Source organism: Balaenoptera acutorostrata, chromosome 13 (genome assembly GCF_949987535.1).
Source record: "Balaenoptera acutorostrata chromosome 13, mBalAcu1.1, whole genome shotgun sequence".
NCBI lineage: Eukaryota > Metazoa > Chordata > Mammalia > Artiodactyla > Balaenopteridae > Balaenoptera > Balaenoptera acutorostrata.
In genome coordinates this window covers 10,276,556-10,299,495 of record NC_080076.1, presented here as the reverse complement: position 1 = coordinate 10,299,495, position 22,940 = coordinate 10,276,556, and positions in this window count along the sequence as shown.

Here is a 22,940-nt window from a genome sequence, read left to right as displayed (position 1 = left end):
CTATATTTATGCAGATAATCAGACAGTTGCCTTTGGCACTCCCAGCAGCACTCGCCTTGCTGATCCCCACGACAGGTGCCAGCCTCACTCAGAAGGCACCAACTGTGCACTATGGGAACCTGTTAGCGTTTCTCGAACACCTGCTGTCCATGACTCTTCCTCAGAGGATGTACAAGCAGCAATGTGGTCATATCTTAAAATTTCTAACTCCCAGCCTCATAGGGACCTTTATTCCAAATGATTAATATTTAATAATACCATATCTTCCCTTTTGTTTCCCCAGCCTTAGGAGCGCTACTGAGCTCTGCAGTTATTAAAGTCTGAATTACCTCAGTTTCCTGTTTTTGTCCTTTGACCTCCCAGCTTGTGTGTAGGAAATACTCTATGCTTGAAATACCTTATGTGATTTCCACTTTTGTATCTTCACGTTAATGCAGTAAGTGGTTGCAATAAACCAGGCCAAAGATGGTGGTGGCTTGCACCAGAGGAAGTAGCAGTGGAGGTGGTATAAATGGGTAAAATTCTGTATATCCTTTGAAGGTATAGCCATCAGGGACTGATGACAGGTAGTTTGTAGAGTATGAGAGACAAAGATATTTGAAAAGGATAACTCCAAGGGTTTTGGTCAGTACAGGGAAAAAATTTAGTTGGTAGTTACGGAGGAATAGGACAAGGAGAGAAGCAAGTTTGGAGGAAATTCTAAAAAGCTTACTTTGTGACAGTTTTGAGATAATAATTAGTGATATTTTTCAACTAATTTTACAGATAGACAAATTGATTCTGTTTTACATTCTGTTAGATGTGGCCATGGACAAAAATGAGTCAGTGGATCAGGTTAGGTGCCTCAAACAGAGCTTTATTTATTTCCATTAAATTGCACCTCAAATGCAATGTGCCCTGAAGAAAAATGCCTCCAAATATTTTCAATAAAGCTTGTTTATCAACGTAATTATGTTTTCCTTGGGGAGTCTCTAGTAGTTTCCTTTTCAGTATGTGAAGTTTAAATAAAATAAACAGGACTTATCTTTCAAACTTGCAAGCTTCTTTATTATATTGAAACCCCACTGATAATTAAAACATATAATTGGAAATATATTAGCACATCTACTATGAAATATGCTTTTAAATTTTTCCTCAAGAATATAATCATTATTTTCCTTGTAATAAAGTGGCAATTTATTGCTGTCATGTGTGTTAAACCTTGTTTTAACTCACAATGCTATAATAGATCCTTAAATGTATTATTGATGACTTTAAATACTTAGAAGTCACCTTTAACTTTTCAGAAGATTAATGATTTTTCTCTTTATAGACTATAGCTTATTGTTAGAGAAATGTGCATATTTTAAATCATTTTACCATTTGAATTCAGTTGCTGCTAACCTTTGGCAATGCAAGCCATGGCCTGATGTATAGTATTTCTGAAAATTTATTATTAGCTGGTGAAGTATGCAAATAATGCCACATAATAATGAATAAGTGTTCCTGCTGCTTCACATTCTCTCCAGCGTTTGGTGATGTAAATGTTCTGGATTTGGGCCATACTAACAGGTGCATACTGGTATCTTGTTTTAATTCTTATTTATTTGATGACATATCATACGGAGCATCTTTTCGTATGCTTATTTGCCATCTATATATCCTCTTTGGTAAGGTTTATATTAAGGTCTTTGACCCATTTTTTAATTGGGTTTCTTGTTTTCTTATTGTTGACTTTTAAGGGCTCTTTACGTATATTGGATAGCAGTCCTTTATTAGATGTGTTTTTTGCACATATTTTCTCCCAGTCTGTGACTCGTCTTCTAAATCTCTGGGCACTGTCTTTTGCAGAGCAGTTTTTTATTCTTATCAATTATTTCTTTATAAATTGTGTCTTTGGTGTTGTACCTAAAAAGTCATCACTGTACCCAAGTCATATAGGATTTCTCCACTGATATGTTTTAGGAGTTTTATATTTTGTGTTTTTTACATTTAGGTTTGGAATTCATTTTGACTTAATTTTTGTGAAGGGTGTAAGATCTGTGTCTAGATTCATTTTTTTTTTTTTTTTTTTTTGCATAAGACTGTTCAGTTGTTCCAGCATCATTTGTTGAAGAGACTATCTTTTCTCTGTTGTATTGCCTTTGTCCCTTTGTCAAAGATCAGTTGGCTATATTTATGTGGCTCTCTTTCTGGGCTCTCTATTCTGTTCTGATATATTTGTCTATTCTTTTACCAGTACCACACTGTCTTGATTACTGTAGCTTCATACTTAGTCTTGAAATTGGGTAGCATCAGCCCTCTAACTTTGTTCTTCTTCAATATTGTGTTGGCTATTCTGGGTCTTCTTCCTCTCCATATAAACTTTATAACAGATTGTTGATATTCGCAAAATAACTTGTGATTTTGGTTGAGTTTGCATTAAATCTATAGATTAAGTTGGCAACAACTGACATCTTTTTGTTTGTTTGTTTGTTTTTGTTGTTGAACAACTGACATCTTGACATTGAGTTTCCTATCCATTTACATGAGCTATCTCTCCATTTATTTAGTTCTTCTTGTATTTCATTCCTCAGAGTTTTGTAGTTTTCCTCATATAGATCTTATATGTGTTTTGTTAAATTTATACTTAAGTATTTTATTTTATTGGATACTAATATAAATAGTATTGTGTTTTCAACATCAAATTCAATTTTTCATTGCTGGTGTAATAACCTTATAATCCTGCAAACTTGCTATAATCACTAACTAGTTCTCGGAGGTTTTAGTCAATTCTTTAGAATTTTTCTACACAGACAATCATGCCAATTTCAAATCAAACAAGTTTTATTTCTTCTTTCCTAATCTATATACCTTTAATTTTATTTTCTTGTTTTCTTGCATTAGATAGAACTTTTAGTATGATGTTGAAAAGTAGTGTTGAGAGGGGCCATACTTGCCTTCTACCTGATCTTAGTGGGAAAACTTTGAGTTTTTCACCATTAAGTATGATGTTAGTTGTAGGGTTTTTGTAGATATCCTTCATCAAGCTGAGGAATTTTCCCTCTATTTCTAGTTTGCTAAGAGTTTTTATCATGAATGCGCTTTGGATTTTGTTAAATCCTTTTTTTTTTTTTTCATCTCTTAATATGATCATATGATTTTTCTCCTGTGGGTATGATATGTTACATAAATTGATTCTTAAATCTTGAACAAGCCTTGCAGACCTGCAAAAATTCTCACTTGGTTATGGTGCATAACTCTTTTTATACATTGTTGGGCTCAATTTGCTAATATTGGGTTGACCAAAAGGTTCGTTCAGGTTTTTCCATAAGGTGTTATTTTGTTGAAGAAGAATTTTTGCATCTGTGTTTGTGAAATATATTGGTCTGTAGTTTCCTTTTCTTGTACTGTCTTTGCCTGGTTTTCACATTACGGTAATGCTGGTCTCATAGTATGGGTTATGAAGTATTCCCTCTGTTTCTATTCCCTGAAAGAGATTGTGGAAAATTGGTATAATTTCTTCCTTGAAAGTTTGGTAGAATTCGCCAGTGACCTGATCTAGCCTGGTGTTTTCTTTTTAAGAAGGTTATTAATTATTGATTCAATTTATTCTATAGATATAGGCCTATTCATATTGTGAATTTCTTCTTGTGAGGTTTTGAGAGATGGTGTCTTTCAAGGAATTGGTCCATTTTATCTAAATTATCAAATGTGTAGCTATTGAGTTGTGTTCTATTTAAAAGTGTTTTGTTTAATTTCTGTATATTTGGGGATTTTCCAGTTATCTTTTTATTATTGATTCCTAGTATAATTCCATTGTTGTCTAAGATCGGTATTGTATAATTCAATCATATTAAATTTGTTAAGGTTTGTTTTATGTGGCCAGAAATTGGTCTGTCTGTTTGTTTTATGTGGCCAGAAATTGGTCTGTCTTGGTGAATGTTCCATGTGGGCATGAGAAGAATTATATTCTGCTGTTGTTGGACGAAGTGGTCTATAGACATTAGTTATATCCAGTTGATTGATGGTGTAATTAAGTTCAACTATGTCCTCACTGATTTTCTGCCTGCTGGATCTATCCATGCCTGATAGAGGGGTGATAGTCTCCAAATATGCAAGTGGATTCATTTTCTTCTCTATGCAATTCTATTAGTTTTTGGTTCATTTAGTTGGATGCTCTGTTGTTAGATTCATACATATTAAGGATTGTTATGTATCTTAGAGAATTGGTCCTTTATCATTGTTTAATGATAACTTTCCTTGCTTTGAAGTCTGCTCTGTCTGAAATTAATATAGCTACTCCTGCTTTTTTGATTAGGTTAGAATCATATATCTTTTTTCTCCATCCATTTACTTTTTTTGTTTTGTTTTGTTTTGTTTTTATTGGGATATAGTTGCTTTACAATGTTGTGTTAGTTTCTGCTGTACAACGAAGTGAATCAGCTATATGTATACATATATCCCCTCCCACCCCCCTCCAACCATTTACTTTTAATATGTACCTTTATTTTGTTTGTTTCTTTTTTTAAAATTTTTATTGGGGTATAGTTGATTTACAATGCCATGTTATTTTCAAGTGTACAGCAAAGTGAATCAGTCATACATATACACATATCTACTCTTTTTTAGATTCTTTTCCCATATAGGTTATTACAGAGTATTGAGTAGAGTTCCCTGTGCTAATTTATGTACCTTTATATTTAAAGTGAATTTCTTATAGACAACATGTAGTTTGTTCCCTTTTTTTTTTTTTTTTTTTGATCTATTCTGACAATCTCTGTGTTTTAATTGGTGCACTTAGACCACTGACATTCAAAAGTGATTACTGATACGGTTGGATTAATATCTATCATATTTGTTACTGTTTTCTATTTGTTGCCCTAGTTCAATGTTACCATGTTTGTCTTCTACTCTTTTTCTGCTTTTTGTGGTTTTAATTTATATATAGTTCCATTTATTCTCATTTCTTATAATATTAGTTTTACTTTTGTTTTTTACTCTTTTAAGTGGTTGTCCTAGAACTTGCAATATACATTTCCAGCTAATATAAGTCCACTTTCATATAGCACTATACCACTTCATGGGTAGTGTAAGTACCTTTTAATAACAAAATAATTCCAATCCTTTTCTTCCTCCTGCCCCTTGTATCATTGCTGTTATTCATTTCAATTATATAAGCATATATATGTATAAGCATATATATAGATATATATACACACATATATAATAAGTACATAAGTATACATAATCAAGTATATTATTGACATTATTTTAGACACCAGTATCTGTTAGATCAATAAAGAATAGAAAAAAATTTAAAAGTTTTTATTTTACCTTCACTTATTCCTTTTTTGATACTCTTTGTTACCTTATGTAAATCTAAGTTTTTTACCTGTGCTATTTTCTTTCTCTCTAATAGCTTATTTTAACATATTTTGCAAGGCAGGTCTACAGACAACAAATCCCCTCAATTTTTGTTTGTCTGAGAAAGTCTTTATTTCTCCTTGACTTTTGAAGGTTAATTTGAAGGGTACTGCATTCTAAGTTGCTGTTTCTTTTCTCTCAACAGTTTAAGTATTTCATCCATTCTCTTCTGGCTTGTATGGTTTCTGAGGAGAAGTTGAACATCGTTCTTCTCTGTTCTTCTACAGGTAAGTTGCTTTTTACCTTTACCTTTTATTTTGTGTAGTTTGAAAATGATATGACTTTGTGTAGTTTTAGTTGTCATTTATCCCATTTGGTGTTCTCTGAATTTTGTTTATCTGTGGTTTGGTGTCTGAAATCAATTTGGAGAAATTCTCAGTCATTATCGTTTCAAATATTTCTTCTCTTCCTTCTCTCTTTCTTCTTCCTCTGGCACTCCCATTACATGTTACACCTTTTCTAATTGTCCCAAAGTCCTTGGATTTTCTGAGTTTTTTAAACAATCTTTGTTTTCTTTGCTTTGCAGTTTTTGAGGAATCTATTGATATATTTTCTAGCTCAAAGATTTTTTCCTCAACTGTGTCCAGTCTACTAATAAGCCCATCAAAGCATCCTTCATTTCTGTTAAAATGTTTTTGATCTTCAGCATTTTTTTTTTTTTTTGGTTCTTTCTTAGGATTTCCACGCCTCCACTTACAATGCCCCTTTGCTTTTGTATGTTGTCTATTTTATCCTTTAGAACCCTTAGCATATTAATCATAGTTGTTTTAAATTCCTGGTCTGATTATTCTAACATCCCTGATATATCTGGTTCTGATGCTTGCTTAGTTTCTTCAAATTGTGTTTTTTTGCCTTTTGGTATGTTTTGCAAGTTGTTTTTTTTTTTTGTTTGATGGACAGCCATAATGTACTGGTTAAAAGGAACTACTGTAAATAGGCCTTCAGTAATGTGGTGGAGGAAAGTGTTCTGCAGTCCTATGATTAGGTCTCGGCCTTTCAGTAAGCCTGTGCCTCTGCCCTGTGCACTTCAGGTGTTTCTCAGTTTTGTTTTGATTTTGTTCTCCTCCCTCTGGTGAGACAAAGTGGGCTGGAGGTGAGTTTATCTCTTCTCTTATATGGAAGGCTAGAGCTGGCCGGAGTTGGGCATTTCCCTTCCCCCCAGGATAGTTATAAACTAGCAGGTTAGGCTCTGGTTAACAAGTTTCCTCTGAGGGCAGGACTTGTTATGAAGAACATGGTGCTCTGATAAATTTCAGAGTTTTTCCCCAACCCCCGCCAAAACCCAGATTGTTTTTCTCTGATACTGTGAGAGCCTGGTTGGCCTCCTGGAGGGACTCTCTCAGTATTGGGGTGATCCACCTATGGCTAGCACCCCTGGAGTAGTTAACTCTCAGACTTGTTCACATTGATCCTCCAACAATTTGTCAGTACAGTTCAGGTTTTCCTCTCCAGTGCTGATGTCTTGAGTCTCTGCTCTAATAAGCTGTGATTCCCTGTATTTGCCTGTCTGTCTCACTGATCTTGGCTGCAGCAATTTGCCCAGTGTCCTTCCTCTCTTATGGATACAAGAAGAATTGTTGATTTTTCAGTCTGTTCAGCTTTTTACTTGCTGTTAGGACAGAGTGGTGACTTCCAAGCTCCTTACTTGCAGAACTAGAAACCAAAAATCTTGACTCTATTTTTAATAATTTTTTCTATTTAAACATTAGCCTCAGTTTACTATTGCATATGAAAATACATGCAAAAACTTGAGGAGGAGTGGCTTGGAGAAGTTGAAGATAAGCTGAGGAATTTTTGCCAGTTTAGAGTAATAAATTTTTCAGAATTTCTGAGTGGGGATTATGCTAATTAAATTGCCATACACCAAATATTGGCTCATATATATAAGGCAGAGTTGATATGACAATTAAGAAATGTGTTTATTTTAAAAGATTTAATTTTTTTACTTGATATGTAAATTTGGCAATACAATTTGGACTATACGATCATGGATAGCTAATCAAATAATTTCTAAGTATCTAGCCAATACTGAGATTATAAATATATATTCCTTTTACTTTATTTTAAATTATTCTATATGTCTTATTCTATAAGTCTGTTCAGGCTGCTGGAATAGAACACCATAGATTAGGTGGCTCATAAACAAAAGAAATGTATTTCTCGCAGTTCTGGAGACTGAGAAATCCTAGATCAAGATGTGTCTGATGAGATCTCACCCTCTCCTCACGGGGCAGAATGGACAAGGGAGCTCTCTAGGATCTCTTTTATAAGAGCATCAATCCTATTCACAGGGGCTCCACTCTCATGGCCAAATCACCTTCCAAATGCCCCACCTCCTAATACCATCACACTGGGGATTACGATTCAACATATGAATTTGGGAGAAACAAACATTCAGTCAATTGCACTATAACTGATACCACTTATATTCCTATGACTTTAAAGATATAGAAGTTTAAAAATTAAACTCAATTACCTTTCTAATACACTAAATAATGCTTTTTTAAAAAGTCTGTATTTCAGGCAGTATGGGATTTCAACTTGTAAAACTTTTTCTCAAGCCAAGTTAAAGTGGTAGCAAGAGTAAAAACACAACACAACAAAAGCCTCTGAGTCAGCATTCTTCTGTTTAATATAAGACAGAGAACCTTGGGGTAAAAGATTATTGCCTGCTGGAAGAGAACTGTATTAAATACTATCTACTCAATTAAAGTTGATATTGAAACTGGCTCTGAAAAGTGAAAGTGGAATTGTCCTTTTAGGCTCTGACATTCTAAGGCATGAATCAAAATCAGTGCTGGGCAAAAAAGTATATAAGCCAGTGACAGATCTGACCCCCAGAAGTGCAATGAGTGAATGATGTTTAGCGATTTGATTATCAAAAGGACTTTGAAAATCAGGTAAAAAAAAAATGAAATCAGAAAGGAAATTGGAAAGGGGGTGTGTGAAAGAAACGACTTGGTAAGAAATACAAGGAGAAGAATTGATTTTGTTATCAGAGCTATACTTGGACATTTCAGATTTGTGGCAGGTACTGTACTCCACTGAGTAGCAATGAGTTTAGGGGTATAATAATGTCCTATAAAAATACATAGAAGTGCTGAAGAAACAGGAATTTTCCACCAAAAGCCACTAATTTCTAACAATCTAACAACATAAAATTTCCCTTTGAGTCTTTGTATTTGACTAGTCTAATTGGAGGAGAAAATCATAATAAATGCCAAAGCGCATTTCTACCTGAATGCAAACAACTTTTATTCAATACCAATATTCAATTATCTCGGAATTTATTTTGAAGTAATATTAATCATATAGGTCGTATAATTACTAAGAAACTACACCTATATAGGGAGACTTAGTTTACCAATGAGCATATTATCATTATAGAGTCAATCAATAAATATGGATTTCTTCAGCTTCCATTGGCCATTTTTTACTTTTTTCAATCATTTAAGAAAAATTGGCAAATAAGTTGAAATGGCTTCCGCTGTATATGTGTGCTATTTGAGTGATTTCAGTCTTCTTGTGGTTTATTTATAGATCTCTGAAATTTAACAAGATATCTAAAAAATTGTGAAATACAACACACAATAATTGTGATAAATCTACTAACTTCTACTCTGCACTGAGTTTAGAAGATGCTTTAAAATATAGTTTCATGAATTTTTCTTGTACCATGTAAGTTGGAAAAAGAAGGGAAGTGACTAGTGAAAGATAAAATCCCCATGGGGTTGTTATGAGGATTAAATGAGTATGTGTGTGTATGTGCATGTGTGTATGTGTATATGTGTGTATGTGTGTAAATGTGTGTGTGTGTGTAAATTCCTTAAAACATTGCCTAGTAGACAAGAAGTACCACTAAAAGTATGGTATTATTGTTACTATGCATGGTATTATTGTTGTTAGTTTTGCTATTGTTATTTCAATGAGATATGTATATCATGCTCATAACATTATAAATTTGATTCCTGTTTTTACATTTTGTTTAATGCCTGTGTCCCCCTTATTGTGTTACAATTGCAGTTTATTACATAAAATTTCCATAAAGAAAATTATTTCAATAACTTGTGAGAATTAAATAACCAGGTGGCAATATTACTAACCATAGTTATGAGAGATATATTTCTAATCTCAATCTAATACTTTATCATTTAAAACCCTATTGCCATTAAGAGCTTTTTATGGAATGAACACCAATAGAGAATTCCTGATTCAGATTAGGGCCTCCCCCGCTGTCCCTGAAGGTTGTATGTATCTATACACAATTATAAATAGGTGCATGATCCCAAGGGCCACCACTCACGTCAGAGTCATGTGCTTAACACTTATAGGAGAGTTGCTCTTCATTACCCACAACCACGTGACGTGGTCTTGGATAAGGGGTTACCATCAGAGTTTTAATACTTACTTTTCCTCTGATATTTTTATGTAAAAACACTACTTATTCTGGCATCTTAATGTGTGTGGATAAAAATATCACCAAAATTATATTAATTAGAGAGAATTTATAACTATTTACTATAGCCAGTGTGTCAATAATTTTCCTATGTAGCCATTTAATTACATTAGGTTTTAATTTTGATATATAAAATGAGAGTAAATAATACAATTAGACAAATGGCCTAAAAAATCCATAATCACACAAGGACAAATGAACTGGAGAAGGAGCAATGATCTGTGGGTAGCAGAAAGCAAACACAGATGTAGTAGCTGATTTGAACAGAGAAGAAGAAGCTGAATAGAATGAGTTAATCGGACTCTGATGAGAAGATGGAAAGACATTAGCCCCAGTGTTCCCTGAAAAGCCCTGGGAATTGCGTTATGTTTTGTTGAGTTTGTTTTGTTTTCCCTACTGGTTTAAAAATCTATACCTTATTGGCTTTCCGGTAGTGGTTTATCTTATACATATAGCAAGCACATTTGGCTATTTTAAAAAATCAATATGAAAAAAGTAAAATTATTACATTTTCTCTTTCATGATCTCCCAGAAAAGAATTAGAACTGTTTCAATGCAGTATGTTCTTCTCTTAGCCCAGCATTCAAGGTTATTTTTTAAAAAAAATATCTAGAACTTACATTCTAAATGTTATTATTGTTTACATTTACTATATATATTTTCTATTTTAAGAAAATTTGGAAAATGTATTAAACTTTATAGCTTATAATCAACAAATATTTAGACAGACATTTAAGCTTTAGTTATATGGTTTTCCCTAAATCATTTTGTGTGAAACATTAAACTGAAAATTTCTCTATTTCTGTCTCTCTCCCTCCAGATATATATGGGCAGTTTTGTTATTTTGAGTTACTGTTCCCTCAAAAACTGACATGTGTAGGATTTCTTCTATGTCTGAGAATCTATTTCTTTTGCCTACACACATGCATGATAATTACCTGTACATAGACATCTAAGGTCAGAGATCTTCCTATTACTATTCTGATATCATTGATTCATTGGCTCTAGACATGTATTCTTACAGAAATGAAATAACCTGATGATGTTAATGGTAATAATTGTTGTTACTACTTTTTCTTTTGTGCTATTGTCTGATTCAGGATACCTAATTATAACAATATTCCATTCCTCATATATTTAGCTAATAGATTTTATTTCTTAGAGCAGTTTTAGGTTTATAGAAAAATTAAAGAGCAAGTACACAGTTCTCATATACCTTTTCCACCCTCCTCCTTCTGCCCAGTTTCCTCTATTTGTAACATCTTACATTAGTGGGGTACATTTGTTACAATTGATGAACCAGTACTTAAGTAGAAACTTAACAAAGCATGTATAAGATCTGTGCACTGAAAATTACAATATGCTGAAGAAAGGAATTTAAAAATGAAAAGATATACTGTGTTCATGGAATGGAAGACTCAGCATAGTAAAAAATTATAGGTTTAGTACAATTGTTATTAAAAACTTATAAATGAATTTTGCATATATAGACAAGCTTATTCTAAAATGTTATTGAAGGTAACAAGCTGTAGAATAGTTAGAACAATCTTGAAAAAGAAGTATGAAGTACGAGGAATCACTCAACCCAATATTAATGATTACAACTAAGATAAGGCATGTGGTATTGGCACAGATATAGACACATAGATTAATAGAACAGAATGGATAACCCAGAAATAGACGCATACACATATGATCAACCGATTTTTGACAAAGGTGAAAAAACAATTCAATGGAGGAAAGATTGGGAAAAGAGTTCTTAGACTTGACAATAAAAACCATTTTAATTAAAAAAATGATAAATTAGACTTCATCAAAATGAAAACTATGCCCTGTGATAGTCACCACTAAGAAAATGAAAAGACAAGCTACAGGCTGGAGAATATATTTTTAAGACACATATTTGAAAAAGGACCTGTATCTAGAATATCTAAAGAACTTTCAAAACTTAACAGTAAATAATGGTCAAATTAGAAAATGGGCAAACAACATAGACATTACAAAGAAGAAGATGAGCAGTTGGTAAACAAGCACTTGAAAACATGTTTAATATCACTACTGGTTAGGAAAATGCGAATTAAAACCATAATGAGATGTCACTACACACTTAACACAAAGGTAACATTTTAAAATAGCGACAGCCTTACATCCTGGCAAGGGTGCAGAGAAACAGATCATGCATACATCCCTGATGAGAAGGTGAAAATGATAAAGCCATTTGGAAAACTTGGGGAGTTTCTTATAAAATTAAATATGCAATTTCCATTAAACCTAGCAATTATACTCCTGGTCCCACGGATATTAAAACTTATGTTCATAAAAAAATTCTATACAGGAATATTTATAGCAGATTAATTAATTGTATTAGTTTCTTGCTGCTGCTGTAACAAATGACCACAGACCTGGTAGCTTTAAACAACAGATATTTATTCTATCACAATTCCAGAAGCCAGAAGTCCGTATCAGTATCACCTGGTGAAAATCAAGGTGTCAGCAGACCACACTACCTCTAGAGTCCCTGGGGAAGCATCTACTCCTTGACTTTGCCAGCTTCCACTAGGCTAACACATTCCTTGTCTTGCATTCAGATCACCTAACCTCCACCTCCCTCTGTAGTAATATGTGGTAATCCTTCTCCTCCTCTGTGTGTGAGCTCCCTTGGTCTCTCCCTTATAAGGACACCTGCGATTGTATTTATGACCAAACCAGATAATCCAGGATAATCCTTCATCTCAAAATATTTAATTTAATCACATCTTCAAAGTCTTTGTCAAATAAGGTAATATTCACAGGTTCCAGAAATTAAGAATTGTATATTTTTGGGGTAGAGAGAATTATTAATCCTACCACATTCATAATTGCCCCAAACTGAAAACAAACAACCTTTTAAAATTGTGATCTATTGGAAATAAAGGAATAACTGTATAATTTCCTATTATCATCTTGAAATTGTATATCCCTATGTTTTATTTTGTTTTTCTCTTGAGTAGATGAATTTATACAGTAATAATGATAATGATAATAATTGCTATTTATTCAATGCTTATTGATATCAGACATTTAGGTAAAACTCTGCATGTTATTGATTTTATTCCTCAGAAGTTCCCATCGGGAAGCTAAAAATTATTTTCCCATTTTATAAATGAGAAAGCTAAAGCAAAGAAATGATGTTACTTTCTAAGTTTTGAAACTATGTGGAATTACTTCAGAGTCCACGTCTTAACTACTACACTCTAATGTTTCACTATATGCATTTTATGTATAGTTTTTGATCAACATTGCAAAATGTAATGGTTAATCATTAATATTATTATGGCTGTGTAAAATTCTGAATAATTTACAAAATATATTGTGAAAAATTACAAAGGGAAAAAAAAACATCATGGTAGCTCCACTGCAACTATAATTTTGTGTCCTCTCTACTTGCCATTGAGATTCAGTAAATTTTTATAGCAAAGAATAATTGGCTCATTATGATGTAAATGACTATGATAGGGATGGTCTTTTAATTATTTTTAATAAATTACTTTTGTGTTGACAGTTTTAATTTAGCAACTGTTTTTAATTACTGAATGATGTTTCTGCCTGTGTCCAAATTCATGCACACAGGACAGGTTGTTTTAGTAACCTTAATCTCACAGTTATTTTTCTTAACATTGTTAAATTTCCCATTTCTTCATCTTCTACCTAATCTTTCCCATTATCTTGTTTTGCATTATCTTGTTTACCTAACCTCTGTCACTATTGCCAGAAGTTCTAAAGGTCATACTTACGGATGCTCTAGGAAATAGAGCAGTTGATACATTTTGAAATGTTAGTACAATCAACTCTAATCCTTAGATTGAGAGTCGGTATTCATGATCCTGTTTTCATTTAGCCATTCAGTTATTCAACAACGTTAATGAAGCACCTATACTACGTGTAAAAAGAATTCGAATTATTGTATCAAATGAAAACATAAATATCATGTGTTCTCTGGGGTAACATATAATCTAGTACAGAGAAACCTTTATAAACAAGTAACTATAACACTAGGTGATAGATAAATTAATTTTCCAAGAATGTTAGCAGAAGTACATCCAAATATTTACTGCTACTTCGAATGGCACTCCAATCCAATCTCTAATTAATCCCCACAACAACCTTATGATATAGGTTCTGTTATTATACCCATTTCTTCAGATGAGAATTCTGGGCCTTAAATTGAGGTAACTTGCTCATTATCTTACAGTTTATTGCAGAGTCAGAGGTCAAACACTAGTGGTCTCACCTCAAGGCCTATGCTCCTAATATCTCATGCTATAGTATATTTGTTTAGCCATTTAGTTGCATAAATTTGCTCATCATTTAACATCTTTGTGCTCATTATGTATTTTTGTTAAATGAACATAATATTCACCACTTGCCTATAAAAGGGGAAAGGTAGTCACAAAGACTAGAATGTGCAAGTAGTAAACAAAACACAAAAGTAAACTATGGATATACTTTACAAACTCAATAACTGTACTAGTAAAAAATGTTATTTTAAATTTGCAAGTGTATTTAACAGTTCAGAATATTTTTCAGCAAGGGCCAGAATGACTCTTCAAGATGCCAACCACTGCTCGCAGCATTACCAAAAATTATAGACAGTTGATCTCGTAGTCACTGAATGACTTGAATATTAAGCTTTTCTCCATTCTCTTCTCAACTTTGTTGTCAGCAATTCAGCTTAACTTACTTTCTGTTCTACTAATTGGTTTAGCATAGTTAAAAGATCCTATGTATTTATACCTAAATCTTGATATGTGTTCAAGGAAGTAAAAGATATTAAACTTGTATATTCATGGTAGTGAATATTTGTTTCTTAAATCTCCTAACTGACTTCTTCTGACAATATTTATATAAAGTATTTCATAGGGTTATTAAAACATATTTTTCAGGCTTTAGAAGTCAAACCCAATTTATGGATGGGAAAATTAGTTCTTAGGGGAGTAAAGTGACTAATTCAAAGTCATATATTGGAAGCAAATTTACCCAGATGTCAAAGCCCTCTCAACCTCTTCTTTCACATTTAACTTGGCTAAAATGTAGGTGGAACTTTTTAGTTCATCTTTAATGGTCTTATAGTTTTACTTTCTCAACATCTGCCTTAAGTAACTGATTCCAAGGAGAATCTAATAGTACTATTATCATTAATGATTTCAAGAATGCAGAAATCATATACACAGAATATCAACATGCTTCAGGTATTTTCTTCCTCTTTTTTAGACTGTAATGCAAAACTTCTCGTGTTTGGAGAAGATAGAAGGAGTGCATTTCATCCCCTTGTTCACATAGTGACAGCAGCATTTGTCGCTTCTCTCCTTCTTAAGGGGCTGTCAGAGAAATTGGCAGGGTGTTACAACACAGCATCTTCTGTCAAGGGTTTTGTCTTTTAGAATGAAATACGGTAGATCTTTATGGCACATTTATAACAGTCAGGTTATTTTTGACAACACAATTGAAAAGTGAGTTTCCACCGTTAAACCCTAATATAAAAGGTGCCAGAAAAATCTGTGATCTCTAGAAATATAGAGTATCACGTTGTGAACAACTTCCCATAGAAAACAAATAGAAGGTGAAGAGTGATGTAGTTCCTGTTAGGAAAGCTTTCAGCAAGGATAGTGGCTAGGGAGGTGGGATTATATTCATCCCACAGAGGATGCACCATGGGGAAACTGGAAGTTACTCTCTGGGTTCCACCTTGCCACAAACCTCTGACACAGATGTACATCTTAGACCTTGAGTTGCAATGAGCAAGCTTCAAACACCCTAACTCGTTTTCACACTGCCTGCCGACCTCAGTCAGCCTGCACGCCTACACATTCCCTTGAAGCTACTGTGCTTCCAGACCCCAAACCACCCAGCTGGCGAGTGGCTCCAGGCTCTCTGGCCCCTTCTTCACGCCCCCTCCCCGGCGTTGCTAGCCTGCACAAACTGTGGACCGCCTCTGGCCTGGGAAACCCAGGAAATTACACTGCCATCCAGAGGACCACAACTACAACTTCTGCAATGAAGTCTGAATCAGAGCACTGGGAGGGAAGCCTGTGTCCAAGTATGTTCCTTTTCGGGGCGCTCTTCCTCAACACCACAGCAGTCATTCGTGTTCTCTTCACACAGGTATAGTTTCTTCCCTGGTACAGGTAATAATTCTTCTTAAACCATCTCTGTGCAATGTACCGCTCGGTTTTTATCTCTTGTTTGAAACTTGACTAATACAATAAATAACTAATAATAAATGTAGACATACATTTCCAAATATAAATACACATATGTTTAACCAAAGAGGAAACTGAGTGTCAGAGAATTGACTTGTCTCACCGAAGAGACGGAGGCGGGATTCTAATATGGGCAGGATGGCCGAGGGCCCACGCTCACAATCTTACACACATATATCACTTCCAAGAAATGATATGAAATTGGCCTTTCTGAGATTCCAGTATCATGTTTCTCTGTTGTTTCTATAGCTGTATTAACTACTCAGCACCAAAGAGCTTCCTTAATTTTTATGTGGCTTATATAATCCAGCTATAAGAACTTCCAGTTGATTATTTTCTTGATCACTTTTTTTTTTAATTTTTTTATAACATCTTTATTGGAGTATAATTGCTTTACAATGGTGTGTTAGTTTCTGCTTTATAACAGAGAATCAGCTATACATATACATATATCCCCATATCTCCTCCCACTTCCGTCTCCCTCCCACCCTCCCTATCTCACCCATCTAGGTGGTCACAAAACACCGAGCTGATCTCCCTGTGTTATGCGGCTGCTTCCCACTAGCTATCTATTTTACATTTGGTAGTGTATATATGTCAATGCCACTCTCTCACTTCATCCCAGCTTACCCTTCCCCCTCCCCGTGTCCTCAAGTCCATTATCTATGTCTGCATCTTTATTCCTGTCCTGCCCCTAGGTTCTTCATAAACTTTTTTTTTTTTTTTAGATTCCATATATATGTGTTAGCATATGGTATTTGTTTTTCTCTTTCTGACTTACTTCACTCTGTATGACACTCTCTAGGACCATCCACATCACTACAAACAATTCAATTTCGTTTCTTTTTGTGGCTGAGTAATATTCCATTGTACATATGTACCACATCTTCTTTATCCATTCATCTGTCGATGGACACTTAGGTTGCTTCCATGTCCTGGCTATTGTAAATAGAGCTGCAATGAACATTGTGGTACATGACTCTTTTTGAATTATGGTTTTCTCAGGGTATATGCCCAGTAGTGGGATTGCTGGATCATATGGTAGTTCTATTTTTAGTTTTTTGAGGAAACTCCATATTGTTCTCCATAGCGGCTCTATCAAATTACATTCCCACCAACAGTGCAAGAGGGTTCCCTTTTCTCCACACCCTCTCCGGCATTTATTGTTTGTAGATTTTTTGATGATGGCCATTCTGACTGGTGTGCGGTGATACCTCATTGTAGTTTTGATTTGCATTTCTCTAATGATTAGTGATGCTGAGCATCCTTTCATGTGTCTGTTGGCAATCTGTATATCTTCTTTGGAGAAATGTCTGTTTAGGTCTTCTGTCCATTTTTAGATTGGGTTGTTTGTTTTTTTGATATTGAGCTGCATGAGCTGCTTGTAAATTTTGGAGATTAATCCTTTGTCATTTGCTTCATTTGCAAATACTTTCTCCCATTCTGAGGGTTGTCTTTCCGCCTTGTTTATGGTTTCCTTGCTGTGCAAAAGCTTTTAAGATTCATTAAGTCCCATTTGTTTATTTTTGTATTTACTTCCATTTCTCTAGAAGGTGGGTCAAAAAAGAATCTTGCTGTGATTTATTTCATAGTGTGTTCTGCCTATGTTTTCCTCTAAGAGTTTTATAGTGTCTGGCTTTACATTTAGGTCTTTAATCCATTTAGAGTTTATTTTTGTGTATGGTGTTAGGGAGTGTTCTAATTTCATTCTTTTACATGTAGCTGTCCAGTTTTCCCAGCACCACTTATTGAAGAGGCTGTCTTTTCTCCACTGTATATGCTTGCCTCCTTTATCATAGATAAGGTGACCATATGTGCATGGGTTTATCTCTGGGCTTTCTATCCTGTTCCATTGATCTATATTTCTGTTTTTGTGCCAGTACCATACTGTATTGAACTGTAGTTTTGTACTATAGTCTGAAGTCAGGGAGCCTGATTCCTCCAGCTCCAGTTTTCTTTCTGAAGATTACTTTGGTGATTCGGGTTCTTTTGTGTTTCCATACAAATTGTGAAATTTTTTGTTCTAGTTCTGTGAAAAATGCCATTGGTAGTTTGATAGGGATTGCATTGAATCTGTAGATTGCTTTGGGTAGTAGAGTCATTTTCACAATGTTTTTTCTTCCAATGCAAGAACATGGTATATCTCTCCATCTGTTTGTATCCTCTTTAATTTCTTTCATCAGTGTCTTATACTTTTCTGCATACAGGTCTTTTGTCTCCTTAGGTAGGTTTATTCCTAGGTATTTTATTCTTTTTGTTGCAATAGTAAATTGGTATGGTTCCTTAATTTCTCTTTCAGATTTTTCATCATTAGTGTATAGGAATGAAGAGATTTCTGTGCATTAGTTTTGTATCCTGTTACTTTACGAAATTCATTGATTAGCTCTAGTAGTTTTCTGGTAGCATCTTTAGGATTCTCTATATACAGTATCATGTCATCTGCAAACAGTGACAGTGTTACTTCTTCTTTTCTGATTTGGATTCTTTCATTTCTTGTTCTTCTCTGATTGCTGTGGCTAAAATTTCCAAAACTATGTTGAATAATAATGCTGAGAGTGGGCAACCTTGTCTTGTTCCTGATCTTAGTGGAAATGGTTGCAGTTTTTCACCATTGCGAACGATGTTGGCTGTGGGTTTGTCATATATGGCCTTTAATATGTTGAGGTAAGTTCCCTCTATGCCTACCTTCTGGAGTGTATTTATCATAAATGGGTGTTGAATTTTGTCAAAAGATTTTTCTGCATCTATTGAAATGATCATATGGTTTTTCACCTTCAATTTGTTAATATGGTGTATTACATTGATTGATCTGCGTATATTGAAGAATCCTTGCCTTCCTGGGATAAACCCCACTTGATCATCGTGTATGATCCTTTTAATGTGCTGTTGGATTCTGTTGGCTAGTATTTTTTGAGGATTTTTGCATCTATGTTCATCAGTGATATTGGCCTGTAGTTTTCTTTTTTTGTGACATCTTTTCCTGGTTTTGGTATCAGGGTGATGCTGATCTCGTAGAATGAGTTTGGGAGTGTTCCTCCCTCTACTATATTTTGGAAGAGTTTGAGAAGGATAGATATTAGCTCTTCTCTAAATGTTTGATACAATTCGCCTCTGAAACCAACTGGTCCTGGGCTTTTGTTTGTTGGAAGATTTTTAATCACTGTCTCAATTTCAGTGCTTGATTGGTCTGTTTATATTTTCTATTTCTTCCAGGTTCAATCTCAGAAGGTTGTGCTTTTCTAAGAATTTGTCCATTTCTTCAAGGTTGTCCATTTTACTGGCATATAGTTGCTTGTAGTAATCTATCATGATCCTTTGTATTTCTGCAGTGTCAGTTTTTACTTCTCCTTTTTCATTTCTAATTCTGTTGATTTGAGGCTTCTCCAGTTTCTTCTTGATGAGTCTGGCTAATGGTTTATCCATTTTGTTTATCTTCTTGAAGAACCAGCTTTATTTTATTGATCTTTGCTATCGTTTCCTTCATTTCTTTTTCATTTATTTCTGATCTGATCTTTATGATTTCTTTCTTTCTGCTAACTTTGGGGTTTTTCTGTTCTTCTTTCTCTAATTGCTTTAGGTGTAAGGTTAGGTTGTTTACCTGAGAAGTTTCTTGTTCCTTGAGGTAGGATTGTATAGCTGTAAACTTCCCTCTTAGAACTGCTTTTGCTGCATCCCATTGGTTTTGGGTCATCGTGTTTTCATTGTCATTTGTTTCTAAGTATTTTTTGATTTCCTCTTTGATTTCTTCAGTGATCTCTTGGTTATTAAGTAATGTATTGTTTAGCCTCCATGTGTTTGTATTTTTTACAGATTTTTTCTCGTAATTGGTATCTAGTCTCATATCGTTGTGTTCGGAAAAGATACTTGATATGATTTCAATTTTCTTAAATTTACCAAGGCTTGATTTGTGACCCAAGATATGATCTAACCTGGAGAATGTTCCATGAGCACTTGAGAAGAAAGTGTATTCTGTTGTTTTTGGATGGAATGTCCTATAAATATCAATGAAGTCCATCTTGTTTAATGTATCATTTATAGCTTGTGTTTCCTTATTTATTTTCATTTTGGATGATCTTGCCATTGGTGAAAGTGGGGCGTTAAAATCCCCTACTATGATTGTGTTACTGTCGATTTCCCCTTTTATGGCTGTTAGCATTTGCCTTATGTATTGAGGTGCTCCTGTGTTGAGTGCATAAATATTTACAACTGTTATGTCTTCTTCTTGGATTGATCCCTTGGTCATTATGTAGTGTCCTTCTTTGTCTCTTGTAATAGTCTTTAATTTAAAGTCTATTTTGTCTGATATGAGAATTGCTACTCCAGCTTTCTTTTGATTTCCATTTGCATGGAGTATCTTTTCCCATCCCCTCACTTTCAGTCTGTATGTGCCCCTAGGCCTGAAGTGGCTCTCTTGTAGACAGCATATATACGGGTCTTGTTTTTGTACCCATTCAGCCAGTCTATGTCTTTTCATTGGAGCATTTAATCCATTTACATTTAAGGTAGTTATCGATATGTATATTCCTATTACCATTTTCTTAATTGTTTTGGGTTTGTTATTGTAGGTCTTGTGTTTCCTGCCTAGAGAAGTTCCTTTAGCATTTGTTGTAAAGCTGGTTTGGTGGTGCTGAATCTCTTAGCTTTTGCTTGTCTGTAAGGTTTTAATTTCTCTCTCGAATCTGAATGAGATCCTTGCTGGGTAGAGTAATCTTGGTTGTAGGTTTTTGCCTTTCATCACTTTAAATATGTCCTGCCACACTCTTCTGGTTTGCAGAGTTTCTGCTGAGAAATCAGCTGTTAACCTTATGGGGTTTCTTTCTATGTTATTTGTTGCTTTTCCCTTGCTGCTTTTAATATTTTTTCTTTGTATTTAAATGCTGATAGTTTGATTATATGTCTTGGCCTGTTTCTCCTTGGATGTATCCTGTATGGGAGCCTCTGCGCTTCCTGGATTTGATTGACTATTTCCTTTCCCATATTAGGGAAGTTTTCAACTATAATCTCTTCAAATATTTTCTCAGTCCCTTTCTTTTTGTCTTCTTCTTCTGGGACCCCTATAATTCGAATGTTGGTGTGTTTAATATTGTCCCAGAAGTCACTGAGGATGTCCTCAATTCTTTTCATTCTTTTTTCTTTATTCTGCTCTGCAATAGTTATTTCTACTATTTTATCTTCCACGTCACTTATCTGCTCTTCTGCCTCAGTTATTCTGCTATTGATTCCTTCTAGAGAATTTTTAGTTTCATTTATTGTGTTGTTCATCACTGTTTGTTTGCTCTTTACTTCTTCTAGTTCCCTGTTGACCTGTTGAACGTTTCCTGTATTTTCTCCATTCTAGATTTTGGATCATCTTTACTATCAATACTCTGAATTCTTTTTCAGGTAGACTGCCCATTTCCTCTTCATTTGTTTGGTCTGGTGAGTTTTTACCTTGCTCCTTCATCTGCTCTGTGTTTCTCTGTCTTCTCATTTTGCTTAACTTAATGTGTTTGAGGTCTCCTTTGCTCAGGCTGCAGGTTCATAGTTTCTGTTGTTTTTGGTGTCTGCCCCCAGTGGCTAAGGTTAGTTTAGTGGGTTCTGTAGGCTTCCTGGTGGAGGGGAGTAGTGCCTGTGTTCTGGTGATTGAAGCTGGATCTTGTCTTTCTGGTGGGTAGGTCCACGTCCAGTGGTGTGTTTGGGGTTTCTGTGAACTTACTATGATTTTAGGCAGCCTCTCTGATAATGGGTGGGGTTGTGTTCCTGTCTTGCTAGTTGTCTGGCATAGGGTGTCCAGCACTGTAGCTTGCTGGTCGTTGAGTGCAGCGGGGTCTTAGCATTCAGATGGAGATCTCTGGGAGAGCTTTCACTGTTTGATATTACGTAGAGCTGGGAGGTCTCTGGTGGACCAATGTCCTGAACCCAGCTCTCCCACCTCAGAGGCACAGCCCTGACACTCAGCCAGAGCACCAAGGCACTGTCAGCCACATGGCTCAGAAGAAAAGGGAGAAAAAAAGAAAGAAAGAAAGAAAAAAGTAAAATAAAATAAAATAATATAAAAAGTTATTAAAATAAAAATTAAAAAACAGTTACTAAAAATAAAAAGACATTAAAAAGTAATTAAAAAAAAGAAAAAAAAAAAAGCAGAGAGCAACCAAACCATAAACTAATCCACCACTGATAACAAGTGCTAAAAACTATACAAAAAACAAAAAAAAAACGAACAGACAGACCCCTAGGACAAATGGTAAAAGCAAAGCTATTCAGAGAAAATCACACAAAGAAACATACACATACACAATCACAAAAAAAGAAAAAGGGAAAAAAAAAAAAAAAAAAAAAAATATATATATATATATATATATATATATATATATCGTTGCTCCCAAAGTCCACCTCCTCAATTTGGGATGATTCCTTGTCTATTAAGGTATTCCACAGATGCAGGGTACATCAAGCTGATTGTGGAGATTTAATCCGCTCTTTCTGAGGCTGCTGGGAGAGATTTCCCTTTCTCTTCTTCGCACAGCTCCCGGTGTTCAGCTTTGGATTTGGACCCGCCTCTGCATTTAGGTCTCCTGAGGGCGTCTGTTCTTCGCTCACACAGGACGGGGTTAAAGGAGCAGCTGATTCGGGGGCTCTGGCTCACTCAGGCCGTGGTGAGGGAGGGGGATGGAATTTGGAGCGAGCCTGCGGCGGCAGAGGCCGGCGTGGCATTGCACCAGCCTGAGGTGCGCTGTGTGTTCTCCCAGGGAAGTTGTCCCTGGGTCACGGGACCCTGGCAGTGGCAGGCTGCACAGGCTCCTGCGAGGGGCGGTGTGGAGAGTGACCTGTGCTCGCACACAGGCTTCTTGGGGGCGGCAGCAGCAGCCTTAGCGTCTCAT